Raw genomic sequence first — 17403 nt, 5'->3', positions numbered from 1 at the left:
GTGCATGTTGACCGGATAAAAACATAGTATCTTCACCACAATTGTTTATGTCACAACTAGGCATGATTCCATACAATGATTTTCAAGATAAGAAGTTAGCTACTCAGGAAATGGCTGTTATATATAACATGGCCCAAAAGGTCACTGGATGATCAAACTCTCACCAAGGGAGAACAGAAGCATAGGCTGCCACAAAAAGAAGAGAGGCTGTGTCTGCTCGTTATTACTCCACAAATGGCTTCCTTTAGGACCTTTCATGCTCGCGATATGAGTCTGTGTGAAATAATTTCAATGTGCTCAAACCCATAAAATATCAATCATAGGAAAGTATGTGATGTTCAGCGTCAATATAATACTTGTGCACTCTAAAGCTCTGCAGGCATGCAACAACACTGGAGTGTAGTAAAGCCCAGATGTGTGATAGAGGTAGAGGTGCAAAGTTTAGAGAGGTTCAGGTTATCCATGGGCTGGGAATCCAAGTAGAAGGATCACTATTAAAACTGAGTCATAGGCAAAGTTTCAACCTTAAGCAAGAAGAAGTAGAATTGGGTGAGGAGTGGGCCATGGTAACAAAATATTTTTGTTGTTGAACAAAATGGCTTCCTAGTTATGAACGTAAAAGAGCCCAGGCATGAAAACCGCCCCCACAGTCCTTCACCAAGGCAAGACTGCCTCTGGGTCTACCCTGTCATTGATAAAGTCATGTTTCTCCTGTGATGCACAAAAGAATTTGCCTCTTAAATTCAAGTTGAGCCACAGCATGAGATAAATGATGCAAATTTTAAAAAGAAAAACTAAAACGAGGTATGGTCAGCACTGTGGTAGAACAACAAACCACAAATGAGATCACAGGCAAAAGACCTATGTGAGTGACATCAGCAAGATGGCAGAATCCGAGACAGAGAACCTTTCCCCATCCCAGAGTAAGTAGACAGCTATCCATGAAAAAAAATCCCACAGGGAATGGGGAAAAGAGTACCATGAAGACAAACAGTAATACAGAATACCAAATAAGGACAACTGCATAGAAAGGATGACAGGAAACTGGGTGAGCAAACACATTTAAAGATATCTAAGTTCAGCCGAAACCGGTTTGGCTCAGTGGATAGAGCGTCGGCCGCAGAATGAAGGGTCCTAGGTTCGATTCCCATCAAGGGCATGTACCTGGGTTGCGGGCACATCCCCAGTGGGAGATGTGCAGGAGGCGGCTGATCGATGTTTCTCTCTCACCGATGTTTCTAACTCTCTGTCTCCTTTCCTCTCTGTAAAAAATCAATAAAATGTATTTAAAAAAAAAAAAGATATCTAAGTTCAAAAAAATGGTTAATAACTAATTAACTAAGGAAATAAATAAATAAAGGAAGGAAGGAAGGAAGCAAGGGTCAGCCTTAGCTGGTTTGCTCAGTGGATAGAGTGTCAACGTGCGGACTGAAAGGTCCAAGGTTCTATTCCACTCAGGGACACATGCCCAGGTTTTGTGGGTTCAGTGCCTGTAGGGGGCATGCAGGAGGGAGCTGATCAGTGACACTTTGTCATCATTAATGTTTCTCTGCCTCTCCCCCCACTTCCTCTCAGAAATTAATAAAAGTGTATTTTTTAATTAAATCTTTATTGTTCAGATTATTACATTTGTTCCTCTTTTTTTCCCCCCCATAACTCCCCTCCTCCCAGTTCCCGCCCCACCCTCCGACCTCACTCCCCACCCACTGTCCTCATCCATAGGTGCACGATTTTTTGTCCAGTCTCTTCCCACATCTCCCACACCCCTTTCCCCCCCAAGAATAGTCAGTCCATTCCCTTTCTATGTCCCTGATTCTATTATAATCAACAGTTCATTCTGTTCATCCGATTATTTATTCACTTGATTCTTAGATTCACTTGTTGATAGATGCATATTTGTTGTTCATAATTTGTATCTTTACCTTTTTCTTCCTCTTCCTCTTCTTAAAGGATACCTTTCAGCATTTCATATAATCCTGGTTTGGTGGTGATGAACTCCTTTAGCTTTTCCTTATCTGTGAAGCTCTTTATCTGACCTTCAATTCTGAATGATAGCTTTGCTGGATAAAGTAATCTTGGTTGTAGGTTCTTGGTATTCATCACTTTGAATATTTCTTGCCACTCCCTTCTGGCCTGCAAAGTTTCTGTTGAGAAATCAGCTGACAGTCGTATGGGTATTCCCTTGTAGGTAACTGAGTTTCTTTCTCTTGCTGTTTTTAAGATTCTCTCTTTATCTTTTGCTCTTGGCATTTTAATGATGATGTGTCTTGGTGTGGTCCTCTTTGGATTCCTTTTGTTTGGGGTTCTCCGCGCTTCTTGGACCTGTAAGTCCATTTCTTTCACCAGGTGGGGGAAGTTTTCTGTCATTATTTCTTCAAATAGGTTTTCAATATCTTGCTGTCTCTCATCTTCTGGCACCCCTATAATTCTGATGTTGGTACGCTTGAAGCTGTCCCAGAGGCTCCTTACACTATCCTCGCATTTTTGGATTCTTTTCTCATTTTGCTTTTCCGGTTGGATGTTTTTTGCTTCCTCGCATTTCAAATCATTGACTTGATTCTTGCGCTCCTCTGGTCTGCTGTCGGGCGTCTGTATAATATTCGTTATTTCAGTCCGTGTATGCTTAATTTCTAGTTGGTTCCCCAATATAAGATCGAGGGTCTTATTAGTTTTCGTGTAGATCTCATTAAGTTTATCGGCAGCCTCTAAACAGTTCTTGAGAGACCTTAAAAGTGTGGTTCTGAACTCAATTTCCCCATTGATAATTTTGTCCTGTTTCTTTGTCTCCGCATTTTGTTATGCTTCCTTGGTGCACCCCCTAGTGGTCTTTGTTCGCAGTCTTATAGTTAAATCTTTATTGTTGTAGCTAATTCCAGGGAGGGTTTGACCTCCAGGCCAAGTGGCTATGAGAATCAGCTGTGTCAGCAGTGAGAGAACTTCTGTCCTCTAGGGAGGTGCTAATCTAGCCTTTGCCTGAGGCTATCTGGCAAATGCCTCTGTGCAGGGCTTGGGCAGGGCGGGTCGCACAGGATCAACAGGGTGGGCCGGAGAGAGCAGTTATGGCAGCTCTCAGTCCTGTCCCCAGGGCCTCTGCCTCTCTGAGTCCCAGCACCCGCTGCAAAGCTGGGAGAGAAAGCTGCACTCGCTCTGACCGAAGCCAGACAGTCCCACTTCTCCCGTTTGAGTCTGGGTCCCAAAAGACTCGCCCGGATCTGGAGCTCAGAGTCTGCGACTCCCTCCCGATTGAAAACGCCAACCGCGCCCTCCGCCACCAGCCCGCGCCGGGCACTGCGCACCTCAGAATTTGACTTCAGCACTGCGCCTCCTCTGAGTGTCCGTACGCGTTTCTCTTTCCTCCTAGTTGTAGGACTTCCACTCAGCCAGCGTTCCTGTGGTTCTGGGTGATGTCCCTTCCGTTTTTTGGTTTCACTTTTGAAGTAGTTGTTCAAAGCAGCAAACTCCGGCGTTAACCTATGCCGCCATCTTGGTTCTCTCTAAAAGTGTATTTTTTTTAAAGAGAGGGTCAGCCCTAGCCAGTTGGGCTTAGTGGATTGAGCATCTGCTTGTGAACTGAAGGGTCCCAGGTTCAATTCAGGTCAAGGGCACATGACCAGGTTGCAGGCTCGGTTCCAGCTGGGGGGGCATGCACAAGGCAGCCAATTAATGACTCTCTCTCATCACTGAGGTTTCTATCTCTCTCTCCCTCTTTCTTGCTGTCTGAAATCAATAAAAATATACTGTAAATAAAAATTAAAATGAGAGATTCGCTCCTTAGATCACTCCTTTCTGCCAGTGAACGCTGCGGAGTAAGCGTCGTCGGAATTTCCCGTTGCAGTCATCATGCCTAAGTCTGAGTCTCCCAAAGAGCCGGAGCAGCTGGGGAAGCTCTCTATCTGAGGTTTCAGCTTTGAAAGAACCGATGAGAATCTGAGGAGCCATTCTGAGCAATGGGGAATGCTCACGGACTGTGTGGTGATGGCAGATCCAAACACCAAGCGCTCCAGAGGCATTGGGTTTGTCACCTATGCCACTGAGGAGGAGACGGATGCAGCCATGAACGCAAGGCCACACAAGGTGGACGGAAGAGTGGTGGAACCAAAGAGGGCTGTCTCGAGAGAAGATTCTCAAAGACCTGGTGCCCACTTAACTGTGAAAAAGATTTTTGTCGGTGGTATTAAATAAGACACTGAAGAACATCATCTAAGAAATTATTTTAAACAGTATGAAAAAATAGAAGTGATTGAAATCATGACTGACCGAGGCAGTGGCAAAAAGAAAGGCATTGCTTCTAAAACCTTTGACAACCATGCATCTGTATACAAGATTGTCATTCAGAAATACCATACTGTGAATGGCCACAACTGTGAAGTAAGGAAAGTTCTATCTAAGCAAGAGATGGCTAGTGCTTCGTCCAGCCAAAGAGGTCGAAGTGGTTCTGGAAACTTCGGAGGTGATCGTAGAGGTGGTTTTGGTGGAAACGACAACTTTGGTCGTGGAGGAAACTTCAGTGGTCGAGGTGGCTTTGGTGGCACCTGTGGTGGCGGTGGATATGGTGGCAGTGGGGATGGCTATAATGGATTTGGTAATGATGGTGGTTATGGAGGAGGCGGCCTTGGATACTCTGGAGGAAGCAGATGCTATGGAAGTGGTGGACAGGGTTATTGAAAACCAGGGCAGTGGCTATGGCGGGAGTGGCAGCTATGACAGCTATAACAACGGAGGAGGCAGAGGCGGCTTTGGTGGTGGTAGTGGAAGCAATTTTGGAGGTGGTGGAAGCTACAATGATTTTGGCAATTACAACCATCCATCTTCAAATGTTGGGCCTATGAAAGGAGGGAACTTTGGAGGCAGAAGCTCTGGCCCTTATGGTGGTGGAGGTCAATACTCTGCCAAACCACGAAACCAAGGTGGCTATGGCGGTTCCAGCAGCAGCAGTAGCTATGGCAGTGGCAGAAGGTTTTAATTACTGGCAGGAAACAGAGCTTAGCAGGAGAGGAGAGCCAGAGAAGTGACAGGGAAGCTACAGGTTTCAACAGATGTGTGAACTCAGCCAAGCACAGTGGTGGCAGGGCCTAGCTGCTACAAAGAAGACATGTGTTAGACAATACTCATATGAATGGGCAAAAAAACTCCAGGACTGTATTTGTGACTAATTGTATAACAGGTTATTTTAGTTTCTGTTCTGTGGAAAGTGTAAAGCATTCCAACCGAGGGTTTCAATGTAAATTTTCATTTTTGCACCCTTGCTGTTGATTGCTAAATGTAATAGTCTGATCATGACGTTGAATAAATGTGACTTTTAATAAAATAAATAAATAAATGAATAAAATAAAAATAAAGGGTCAGGGATACCACTATCAGCCACGATACTTCTGTTCTCATTGATCCCAGTGGCCTGTTCTCAAAAAAAAACCGGAAAGTTTTGTTTCCAAAAACCACACAATGACCTAGCCAGTGTGATTCAGTGGGTTGGAGCAGCATCCTGTGTATTGAAGGGTTGAGGGTTCTATTCCCGGTTAGGGCACATATCAGAATGTGGGTTCCGTACCCGGTTTTCAACTGTGCACATGGCAGCCAATTGATGTTTCTCCCTCATCTCTCTCCCCCCATTTCCCTTCCTCTCTATGTAAAAGGAATAATAAAGAAAGACATAAGAATTTCAGGGTAGCCAAAAACAAGAGATCTCAAAAAGTCTAGAGGCAAAGTAAATAACAGGACAATGTACCAAAGCTTATGCATAACATTCAGAAAATGTAGCCCTAACTGGTTTGGTTCAGTGGATAGAGCATTGGCTTGAGGACTGAAGGGTCCCAGGTTCAATTCGGTTAAGGTGTGTACCGTGGTTGTGGGCACATACTGAGTAGGGAGTGTGCAGGAGGCAGCTCAATCAATGTTTCTCTATCATCAATGTTTCTCTCTATGCCTCTCTCTCCCTTCCTTTGTGTAAAAATCAATAAAATATATTTTAAAAAGAAAATGTAATTCTATGGAGAAATTTTAAGAGAGATAAATGCCTACATTGTCACAAAAGATCTCAAAGAACCTAACATGGCACCTCAGGAAACTAGAAACACAACAGGAAAATAAACCAAAGGTTTCAAAGGAAAGAAACTATAAATATTAGAACAAACATAAATAAAAGAGAGACAAGACAAAAGAAAGGAATACCTAAAAGGTATATTTAAAAAAAAAGATATTAAAATGTGCAAGTCGTTAGCTACACTAAAGCAAAAACAGAAACCAAGCCTCAAATAAGTAAAAAAAGAAATAAAAGATAAGACATTATACCTGTCACTATGAACCACAATGCATCATAAGAGATGTTGATGTTAGGAGATGACATGACCCTCCAAAGAGAAATTTCTCGAGATCCCACTATGAGCTCCTGAAATTAATAAACAAGTTCAGAATCCTGTCCAGGTGGCTCAGTCGTTGAGAGTGTGGACCTGATGCCCCAGGATGGTGGGTTTGATCCCCCATCAGGGCACATGTAGGGGAAAACCAATGAATGCACAGATGGGTACAACAGCACATCAACGCCTCACTCTCTTTGTTTCTCTCTCTCCATTTCTGTCTCTAAAATCAATAAATAAATGCTGCCCGGTATGTCTCACTGATTGAGCACTGACTCATGAACTAGGAAGGGGGGGGGGGGGGGAAACACCTGGCATGTGTGCCAAACATGGCACGCCAGTAACTTTAGCTGGCACGCAAAACCCTCTCTTATCATCTTGCATTTACAATTTTTGTGAACATTTGAATGACTTAAATGTTAAATTACAAGGAACTGGCAAGATACTTGAAGTTATGTTTGGTTACATAAAGGCTTTTGAAAAGAAACTGGAAGTTTTAAAAAGGGATGTGGATGGTGAGAAATTTAGATATTTCCCAAACCTCAAGAGGCACATCAAAGGCCTCCCAAAAGATGACAGAACGGACTGTCAAAGCCTTCAAAAGCTGTTTTTAAACATCATCGGGTCAACTATTGAGCAGTTCCTCTTAAGATTTGCGAAATTCAGAGAACTGGAAGAGACAGCAAAATTCATGAGGTTTCCCGACAGCATGAAACTGGAGGAACTAAACTTTCAAATGTTTTCATGGATAGACATGGCTGACTTTGAAATGCAGTTGACTGAATTTCAGAGTACATCAATTTGGAAGCAGAAATTTATTGACCTTAGAGTTAGTTGACTTGGAAAACATTGAAAAAAAGCAATTAGAGACAGGAGTACCAGAGAGAAGTGTCAAAAATGAACTATTGAGGACTTGGAATGCCATTCCAGAAATTTTTTTCTGTTTAGAAAACTTTGCAACAGTGTTACTCTCCATATTTTCATCCACGTACGCTTGTGAATCTTTGTTCTCAGTGATGCATTTGGTTAAGTTTCGTAATAGGAGTAGCCTGACGCATGAAAGTAGTAGCTCGTGCATATCTCTGAAGGTCACGAAATATAAACCTGATGTAAAATCTCTGTCGTCAGTGATGCAGCAGCAAAAGTACCACTGATAATATCAAACGGAGTCGTAACGTTTTCTGTCGGACTATCAGTGTACATGTATACATTAAAAAATAAATGTATTTTTCATCATCATATACTGTGTTTTTGGTGCTCAAATGAATTTTCTTATTACTTCAAGATTCTTCACATACGTACACCTTAAGAGATATCAAGTAGGTGTAACATGTTCTCAAAAAATTAGGGTTGGCACTCAGAAGAATTTTGAGTCAGAGATTTTGCTGCTTTTGGCACGCACTCACAAAAAGATTGCCCGCCCCTGAACTAGGAGATCACAATTGGATTCTTTGTTAGGACACCTGCACTGGTTTCGAGCTCAGTCACCAGTGGGGGGTCGTGCAAGAGCCAGCTGATCAAGGCCTCTCCCATCATTGATGTTTTTCTCTCTCTCTCCTCTTCCTCTAGGAAATAAAAAATACATATATTTGCACATCAAATCGATGTACATAGTCTCATGTGGTCCTTCCGTAAAATCTAGAACTCCAGGGATTGCTTCTTTTCTTTGGGCCTATTCTGAGTAACTGCAGTGCTTTCTTAGGGAAATGACAGGGCAAAGCTATTTTTCTTTTGGCTTTGGGCTGTATTGGAGCACTAAATCTTTATTCTAAAGAAATAAATGGAAACTTTTCTCTAATTTTTTTAAATGAGAATTTTCATTTACATCTATATTAAAATCTTAATGAGAAAAATAAAAAAAATAGGAATAATAATTTAAAGAATAAATAAATATACCTGGTCACTGTGCTTCACTGATGACAGTACTGCCTTGTAAAATTGAGGCAACATGTGGGAGGCAGCCAATCGATGTTTCTCTTTCTCTCTCTCTGTCTCCCACTCTCTCTCTCTAAAAAAACAATCAGTGGAAAAAATATCCTCACTATTCGGGTGAAGATAAAAGAAGAATAAAGAATTAAAATCAGAAAAGTTACAGGATGCAAAATAAACATGCAACCATTAGTTCCATTTCTACAACCTAATAATAAATTCTTTGATGGAAAAATGAAGAATGTAATCAAACTTACTAAAGAATCAAAAACAGCCCTAATCGCTTTGGCTCAGTGGATAGAGCATCGGTCTGCGGGCTAATTGTCCCAGGTTCCATTCCGGTCAAGGGCATGTACCTTGGATGTGGGCACATCCCCAGCAGGGGGTGTGCAAGAGGCCGCTGATTGATGTTTCTCTCTCATCAATGTTTCTATCTCTCTATCCCTCTCCCTTCCTCTCTGTAAAAGATCAATACAATATATTTTTTAAAAAAATAAAAAATAAAAATAAAAAAGAATCAAAAACAATAAAACCCAAAGGAATAAATTCAACCAAAATGTGAAACATATGTACAGGGACTACTATAAGACAGTGATGAAAGGAATGAAAGAAAACCCAAATCAGTTGAAAGACAAGCTGTGTTCATGGATCAGAAAATGAAATATGGTGAAGATAGCTATAGTACACAAGGCAAACTACAGATTAAATGCAATCCCAATCAGTCCAATGGTATTTTACAAAGAAATGAACAGAAAATCTGGAAATGGAATCAAAAGACCCCCATTAACAAAAGCAATCTTTTTTAAAAAAATACATTTTATTGATTTTTTACAGAGAGGAAGAGAAAGGGATAGAGAATTAGAAACTTCCATAGGAGAGAAATATCCATTAGCTGCCTCCTGCACACTCCATACTGGATTTCTGCCCCCAACGAAGGTATATGCCCTTGACAAGAATCGAAGCTATGCCCCTTGAATCCACCAGCCGGGCCTCTATCCACTGAGGAAAACGGGCTAGGGCAGTGGTCGGCAAACTGCGGCTCGCGAGCCACATGCGGCTTCTGTACATGCGCACCTGCACGGGGTATTTTGTGGAAGAGCCACACTCAGGGGGCCAAAGAGCTGCATGTGGCTCGTGAGCCGCAGTTTGCCGACCACTGGCCTAGGATAACAAAAGATATCTTGAGCAAGAAGAAAGCTGGTGGCATCACACTTCCTGACTTCAATTTATTACAAAGAGGAAGCAAGCAAACTGTGTTTCTGGAGAAACACGGACACATATCAACAGAACAGAACAGCAAACAAAAAAAAAACTCAGGCACATACTTTTAAGTAATCTTTGACAAAGCTGCATGCCACAGAAGAAGGGAAAGATAGTTTCTTCAGTGAATGGTGCTGGTATAAACGGACATTCACATGTAAAACAACAAAACTGGACAGCACTGATAAAATCTAAGCCAACCTGTATGACAGAATTAAATGTGAGCCCTAAAACTTAAAACTCCTCAGGACAATATAGAGAAAAAGTTCTAGAGGTTTGTTTTGAACAGGATTTTCTGAATGCGACACCAACCACCACACAAAATAGAAAACATAAACAGTCCACAGTGCAACAAATAAAGAAAATAGCATCTTCACTGAACAACAGCAATAAACAACATGAAATAAAAGGTAATCTAGAGAACAGAAGAAAATACTTGCAAGCCATATGAAGGAATCTCTTGGAGATATTGTGGATTTGGCTATGATCAGCACAATAAAGCGAATATTGCGATATAGACAGAAATTCACAAAAAGAGTTGCAGTTCCCCGGGAATAATGAAGGTATGTTAATACTATACTGCAGGCTAATAACAATGCAATGACTCTGCCTCAAAAGCAAAGTCTACATAACTTCATTAAAAATACTTTATTGCTAAGCACTAGTACCAAGCATCTGAGCTTGCTAGAAACAGGGAGGCATTACACCTGCTGAAACCAGGGTTGCCAAAACAAAACATGGAATTGGTAGAAAAGCAGGTGTGGGGAGCCATATCTGGAAAGCACAATTAAGCACATGAAAAATTATGTGTTCCTGTATGTCATAAGCAATTAATATATAAAATATACAAGGAATGCCAAAGATTAATCAACCAAAAAATGCAGATAGTAAACAGGATAAAGATTTAGACGCAATTCTTCAAGAAATACGTACAAATGACCAACAGGAATATAGAAAATGCTTTCCTCACTGATCAAGGTAGAATCCCTTAGGCTTCCTGCAACACTACCAACCACAAGTCCTTCCCTGTGAAATTTGAGCAGCGGGGAGTATTGGGACTTCAGGAATAGAAGGGAGCAGCGGAAACAGACCAACCCTCCCCAGGACAGCAACTACCCAGGAAACTGGAAAAATCCAGCAGTACCACAGTCTACATGGGAGGACAGAGCACACCCTGGGGGATGGGGCCTGGGAAACCACAAAGCCAAGTCCAGGTCACTGGTGACAGTGAGGGTCTTACCCAGGGAGGATATAAGTTCAAAGTTGTCCAGCATCACATTCAGGTACAGCTGTCTCTGACCCTCATCAAGGAGGCTCCATTCCTCCCTGGAGAAGTACAGGGCAATGTCCTCAAAGGTCACGCCAACCTGTCAGAATTGAGACAACTGAAACCAGAGCTCCCTTTCTGAGGACCATTAATCCTACTCCTTTATACATATTCCCCACCCTCACCTGTCCAGGGGCCCTGGTTAGTGTGGACACCAGAACCTAATGCCAGTGCAGGCTGCTTTCTCATCACAGTCCCATTACTCACTGTGATGGCCCTCAGCAGAGCAGCTGGGTTGTGTGGGAGGTTTAAGGGAGGGGAAGTGAGGGAAAGGGAGGGGAGATGAGGAATGGGAGGGGAGGGCAGGGTCCATAGCAATGGCATTCATGGTCTGGGCCAGGGACGGGCAAACTTTCTGACTAGAAGGCCACAATGGGTTCTTAAACTGGACCTGAGGGCCAGAACAAAGCATGGATGGAGTGTTTGTGTGAACTAATACAAATTCAAAGTAAACATCATTACATAAAAGGGTACGGTCTTTTTTTTTTTTTTTTTTTTTGGTTTTATTCATTTCAAACATGCTGGATCCAGCCCGCGGGCCATAGTTTGCCCAGACTCTGGGCGATGCCTGCAGGGCCCCAGCTTTCCTGCCAAGCAACACCACTGCAGTCTCCTAGATCCTGCCCCCAAGACAAAGCCAAGCGTGGGTTTATGCTTCACTTTAAGTCCCCACACCAGGTCCCGGGACCATCAGCTCACACTTCCTCCAGATGTGCTCACCACTGGGTAATGTTCATCCCCTTCCCATGTTCAGACCCCAGGCTCACTCCCTCAGCTCTGCCCCCTTCCTGCTCCAATGCCACTGGATCTCACTGGACTCACCCATGAACTTGGCATATGGCGTGTAGAGAGCTTGTAGTCCAGCCGGATCCAGGACCCCCCCAGGCCCCTGATGGACCCACAGCCGGGAAAGCCCCGAATGAGTCTGTGCCGTCCTCCCTGCAGCCTCTGCTCTTTCCGTCAATACTCACAGCCACATCCTCAGGGACCTTCAGATGCAAGTCACCCCCGTCCTCTCTGCCCTGCACCTGCTGTGTCCTCAGAAGCCACAACACTCCTCTCTCCCTTCCTCACGGTCCTCCACGCGGGACTGAGCTGCAGGACGGGACAGGCGCCCTCCCCAGGCTGTGGTGTGTGTGTGAGGAGGCGGGGAGGGCCGGCGGGACAGGAACTCACCTCAGCCCTTCTCCTCCGCATGGGCGCCGCCATTGCCCTCTGTGGGCTGAGCGGGACGGGAGCAGAAGGCGCTGCAGGAATGGCGGTCCCAGTCTCGGCCCTGGCGTGGGTCCCGGCGGTGACTCCGAGCTTCAATCCCACGTGTGAGCTGTGAGCACCACTGGAGGCTCCGACCACGGGCTGTGAGGCGGGGAGCACCACTCCCCGGCCTTCTCCCCGGGACTGTGCGACCAGGAAATCCTAAGCGACTGAGAAGCCGGAAAAGACAAAACCTCACGAGGAGAACTATAGTCCCGCCCTTCAGAAGCGGCCAAAGGGAAATGCCTTCTCTGAGCTCCCATTGGCTCAGCCTGGTGGCATTCCATGCGTGGCCTTCTGGGTAATGTAGTTTTCCCGCTCCAAATCCAGGAGGAAGGGCGATAGAGAGCTAGAAACATCGATGAGAGAGAAATATCGATAAGCTGCCTCCTGCACATCTCCCACTGGGGATGTGCCCGCAACCCAGGCACATGCCCTTGACCGGAATCGAACCCGGGACCTTTGAATCCTCAGGCCGACGCTCTGTCCACTGAGCCGAACCGGTTTCGGCTCTTGTACTATTTTTAAGTCCTAACTAACAAGCTACATTTCCTACACATCTAAGAAATTTCTCACATTTGCAATCTTATGTGGAGAGCGAATTTAGAAATTTGGCTGAGAGATACCTCACATTAATTGCACTCATAATGGCTTTCTCCAGTGTGAACTCTCTGATGATACCAGAGACCATTGCTACTTGTGAAAGACTTTCCACATTCAGTGCATTTATAAGACTTTTCTCCTGTATGAACTCGCTGATGTTGATGAAGGATGGTCTTACATAAGACAAGGGAGCTGGAAGTAGCCAGGAAAGGTCTATATTCACAAAATAAAGAGAAGGAAGCCCTTCATTCGGATGGAAAAGAAGACAGCCCAGAGGGATGGATAAACTGTAAGGGAGGATGGCCTTAGGAATCACTATAGTAACCAATTTGAAGGGGAATACTGACCAATCAGAGGGGATATCAGGACACAGGAACTGCAGCCTTTATAAGCCATGTGGAAAAAGAAATCAGTGGGACCCTTTACCCCTCCCTATGTGGTAGTTCATTCTGTGGGACTCTTCCCTCTCCCCATGTGGGAGTCTGTATCTATTCTTCAATAAATTTCCATCTTTGCTATACAAAAAAAAAAGAAAAAAGAAATATATATTCATACTGAAAGATGACCTATGTAATATACAGCCCCAACACTTTAAAACCACATAAAATATTATAAATAACAAATAATGATGGATAGGTATGCATATGTGCAGTGAATCTTTAAAATTCATAATTCTGTAAGAACCTTGTGCCGAAATCGGTTTGGCTTAGTAGATAGAGCGTTGGCCTGCGGACTGAAAGGTCCCAGGTTCGATTCCGGTAAAGGGCATGTACCTGGGTTGCGGGCACATCCCCAGTGGGAGATGTGCAGGAGGCAGCTGATCGATGTTTCTCTCTCATCGATGTTTCTAACTCTCTATCTCTCTCCCTTCCTCTCTGTGAAAAATCAATAAAATATATTTAAAAAAAAAAAAGAACCTTGTACTATTTAAAAATTAGGACCAAGCCAAAACCGGTTTGGCTCAGTGGATAGAGCGTCGGCCTTCGGACTGAAAGGTCCCAGGTTTGATTCCGGTCAAGGTCATGTACCTGGGTTGCGGGCACATCGCCCATGGGAGATGTGCAGGAGGCAGCTGACCGATGTTTCTCTCTCATCGATGATTCTAAGTCTCTATCTCTCTCCCTTCCTCTCCGTAAAAAATCAATAAAATATATATCTAAAAAATAATAAAATAAAAAAATAAAAATTGGGACCAAGTCGGCCTGGTATGACTTACTATACAAGCATCAACCTATGAAAGAGGAGATCAGGGTTGGATTTCTATTTTGGGTAGAAGCCTGAGGTGTGGGTTTGATCCCCAGTGGGGGGTATGCAGGAGGCTGCTGATCAATGATTCTCTCTCATCATTAATGTTTCTATCACACTCTCCCTCTCTGAAATCAATAAAAATCTACTTTTTAAAATTCAGACCAAAAAACACAGTGAAGTATACCCCCCAATGGAACATGTCATAAAGCATTAAAACGAAGTAACGTAGCAGAGGAGTTGAAAAAAGAAAATCTAAAACCTGCTAAGGCTAGAAATAACTTCTAAAGGAAACTAACCTCTAGCACACTGAAGCTGGAAGAATGATCATAGGAGTGGTCTGACACTCTCCACAGAATTCTGACAAGGGGCCTTACCTGGTTTGGCTGTGCCGTGGTGGGCAAAGCAAGGCTCGTGAGCCACATGCAGCTCTTTGGCCCCTTGAGTGTGGGTTTTCCACAAAATACCGCCATACTCAAGGGGCCAAAGAGCAACATGTGGCTCACGAGCTGTGGTTTGCCGCGCAGAAAGTTTGCCGGCCAGTGTCTCAGTCAGCCGTGGGCAAACTACGGCCCGCGGGCCGGATCCGGCCCGTTTGAAATGAATAAAACTAAAAAAAAAAAAAAAGACCGTACCCTTTTATGTAATGATGTTTACTTTGAGTTTATATTAGTTCACACAAACACTCTATCCATGCTTTTGTTCCAGCCCTCCGGACCGGTTTAAGAACCCATTGTGGCCCTCGAGTCAAAAAGTTTGCCCACCCCTGGTTTCAGTGGATAGAGCACCTGCCTGGAGACTAAAGGATCCTGGGTTTGATTTGGGCCAAGGGCCCACGCATGTATTCCGGGCTGCATCCCCAGTAGGGGGAGTGCAGGACACTGCCCATGCATGATTCTCTATCATCATTGATGTGTATTTCTCTCATTTCCTCTCTGAACTCAATTAAAAACAATACATAAAAAATTTAAAAATCAATAGAAAAAATATCCTCAGGTATTAAAACACATTTTGCCAATACAAAAATGTATTTCCTAAATCAAAAAGGCACAAAATGAGTGTAATTCTCACATCCATATTGGTTATCCCATTGTCTTTATGTTAAAGAAAATTGCCAGAACTCATAAAACATTAGGCAGAACATATGATCAGAGGTTTTAAGAAAGATACAGACACAGCAACTTTACATCTGAGAAAAGACTCACCACAAATTTCTAGGAAAAATACAAACAATGAGGTAGCATGACAAACTTACAAAATAAAATCTACTTATATAAAAACAATGGGTGGTGTTCGTCACATACAGACGAACAGCGAACAGCAACAAAGTGGAAGGAAGTCAGTCCTACACGGGTAGTCTTGGCAACAGCTGCGCCCTCCCCCAAGCTGTTTCCGGGAGCTGTTTCCTGTAAGGGCAGAGTTTGAGGCAGGAACCCACCCTGGAAGCCTGCAGGCAGATCTTTCTAAAGTAAGTGTGCAGCACCAGCACGGGGTGAACCTGAGTGGGGCGGCTGAAAGGCTTAGAAAAGACAGACAAGAGAATGAAAGCCAGGTCTAGGTGGGACGCTGATTCCCTGAGAGACAGCAACCACGCCCACAGCCATGCCTTTATTTTATAGCAGATTCTATGAGGCAAAGTAAGGGCATGACAAGATGTTTACAAACATTCTCCTGGGTTTCAATCCTACTCAACTACATGCACCTGAACTCTATCAAGCACACATCACTGAGGCACATGGGACCACATGTTCGGACCACAGGTTCAAGCTTACAACTACAGCTGTTGGCTATAATTGTGCTGGGAGGGCCCTTCCCTTCAAGCTCGGACTTACACGTGGCAATGAGAGGACAGTGCCCTCTTATCAGTCCAAGGCTTGAACCTGTCCAAAACACTAGCGGATCCCCACAATAAAGGGTTTTTTATAAATACATTTTATTGATTTTTTACAGAGAGGAAGGGAGAGGGATAGAGTTAGAAACATCGATGAGAGAGAAACATGGATCAGCTGCCTCCTGCACACTCCCTACTGGGGATGTGCCCGCAGTCAAGGTACATGCCCTTGACTGGAATTGAACCTGGGACCTTTGAATCCTCAGGCCGATGCTCTATCCATTGAGCCAAACTGGTTAGGGCCCCATGATAAAGTTTTAATTGTTTCTTTGTTACTAATGTTGTGGCCCCACCCCATGACAAAGAAACAAAGGAAAATTTCCCCATCGAATTTCTGAATAGTATTCCTCCTTCCGGAATGCCGAGTCATAAATTAAAATTGAAAGTGGGTACAATCAACATGCTATTGAGAAATCTCAATGCTAAGTGGGGTCTTTGTAATGGTACCAGATTTATTATCAAAGGATTATGACCTAACATTATCAAAGCTGAAGTATTAACAGGATCTGCAGGAGAGCTGTCCCACACGTCACACCGATGGGGCGTGATGCACACTGAAAGCTCCCCAAAGGGAAGCGCCTTTCTTGGGTCGCCCATGGGCTTCTGTTGGTGCCAATCCAGCACCTGGTAGGGCCTCTACCTGACACATTAATAGAACCAAACATCACAGCAAAATTCACAAGAAAAACTAGTAAAATGCAAAAATTACATTTACAAAATTCCATGTTATCATTAAAAAAACGTTCTGGCCACGTCTTCATTTCCTTTAAGTTATTCTCACTAGTACAGTCGTGCTTTAATATTCTGGTTCAAATGTTAAAAATTAGTAACTATAAGAAAATTCTGGGCACAGAAATCTAAGTAAAATCACTACAAATCAAATACCAAATTTAAAGTTAGCTACAGAAGTCAGTGATAAAATTATTTACCTTTTAGGCCAGGGGTGGGCAAACTTTTTGACTTGAGGGCCACAATGGGTTCTTAAACTGGACCAGAGGGCCGGAACAAAAGCATGGATGGAGTATTTGTGTGAACTAATATAAATTCAAACTAAACATCATTACATAAAAGGGTACGGTCTTTTTTTTTTCTTTACTTTTATTCATTTCAAACGCAGCCCGCAGGCCATAGTTTGCCCATGGCTGTTTTAGGCAGTTTTAATAGCTATAATAGACTAGAGGCCCGATGCATGAAGATTCGTGCAAGAATGGGCCTTCCTTCCCCTGGCTGCTGGCACTGCCTTTGCTCCAGCCTGGACTGCCTGCGTATGCAAATTAACCTTCCATCTTTGTTGGGTTAATTTGCATAGTCATGCCTGATTGGCTGGTGGGTGTCACAAAGGTATGGTCCATTTGCATCTTTCTCTTTTATTAGTGTAGATTGCAATAAAGCAAACACAGCTCTTTACGTATAACAATTTGCAAACCAATTCTGTCTACATAATGCCTTCAAGTGTCCAAATGGGAAAATATCAACCCCTATGCTCAATGCGGTCACGTGAGAACACAAGACCACAAGGCAGCCCACATGGGGCCCTGGGC

At 43.6% G+C, this 17403-nt stretch overlaps 2 protein-coding genes and 1 pseudogene across 5 annotated transcripts in view; 2 read left to right on the top strand and 1 right to left on the bottom strand.

The window, feature by feature from the left end:
* LOC132216086 (zinc finger protein 883-like) overlaps window positions 1-17403 on the top strand; it is a 681654-nt gene that overhangs the window by 180146 nt on the left and 484105 nt on the right. The window lies entirely within an intron of this gene.
* The window catches only part of LOC132216082 (zinc finger protein 883-like), a 157609-nt gene that overhangs the window by 76355 nt on the left and 63851 nt on the right, over window positions 1-17403 (bottom strand). The window contains exons 1-2 of one of the 4 annotated variants that reach the window (XR_009448699.1): window positions 12046-12378; window positions 10783-10909 (exon numbers count right to left, since the gene is read on the bottom strand). The exons of the other annotated variants lie outside the window; for them this stretch is intronic. The gene's annotated coding sequence lies outside the window, so the exon portion shown is untranslated. Of the gene's footprint in view, window positions 1-10782; window positions 10910-12045; window positions 12379-17403 lie in introns of those variants that run through there. 4 annotated transcript variants of the gene reach the window in all.
* LOC132216133 (heterogeneous nuclear ribonucleoprotein A1-like) lies at window positions 3841-5294 on the top strand (annotated as a pseudogene).

Source organism: Myotis daubentonii, chromosome 15, assembly GCF_963259705.1.
Source record: "Myotis daubentonii chromosome 15, mMyoDau2.1, whole genome shotgun sequence".
Classification (NCBI taxonomy): Eukaryota; Metazoa; Chordata; class Mammalia; order Chiroptera; family Vespertilionidae; genus Myotis; species Myotis daubentonii.
This window is presented reverse-complemented; position numbering and strand designations above follow the sequence as displayed.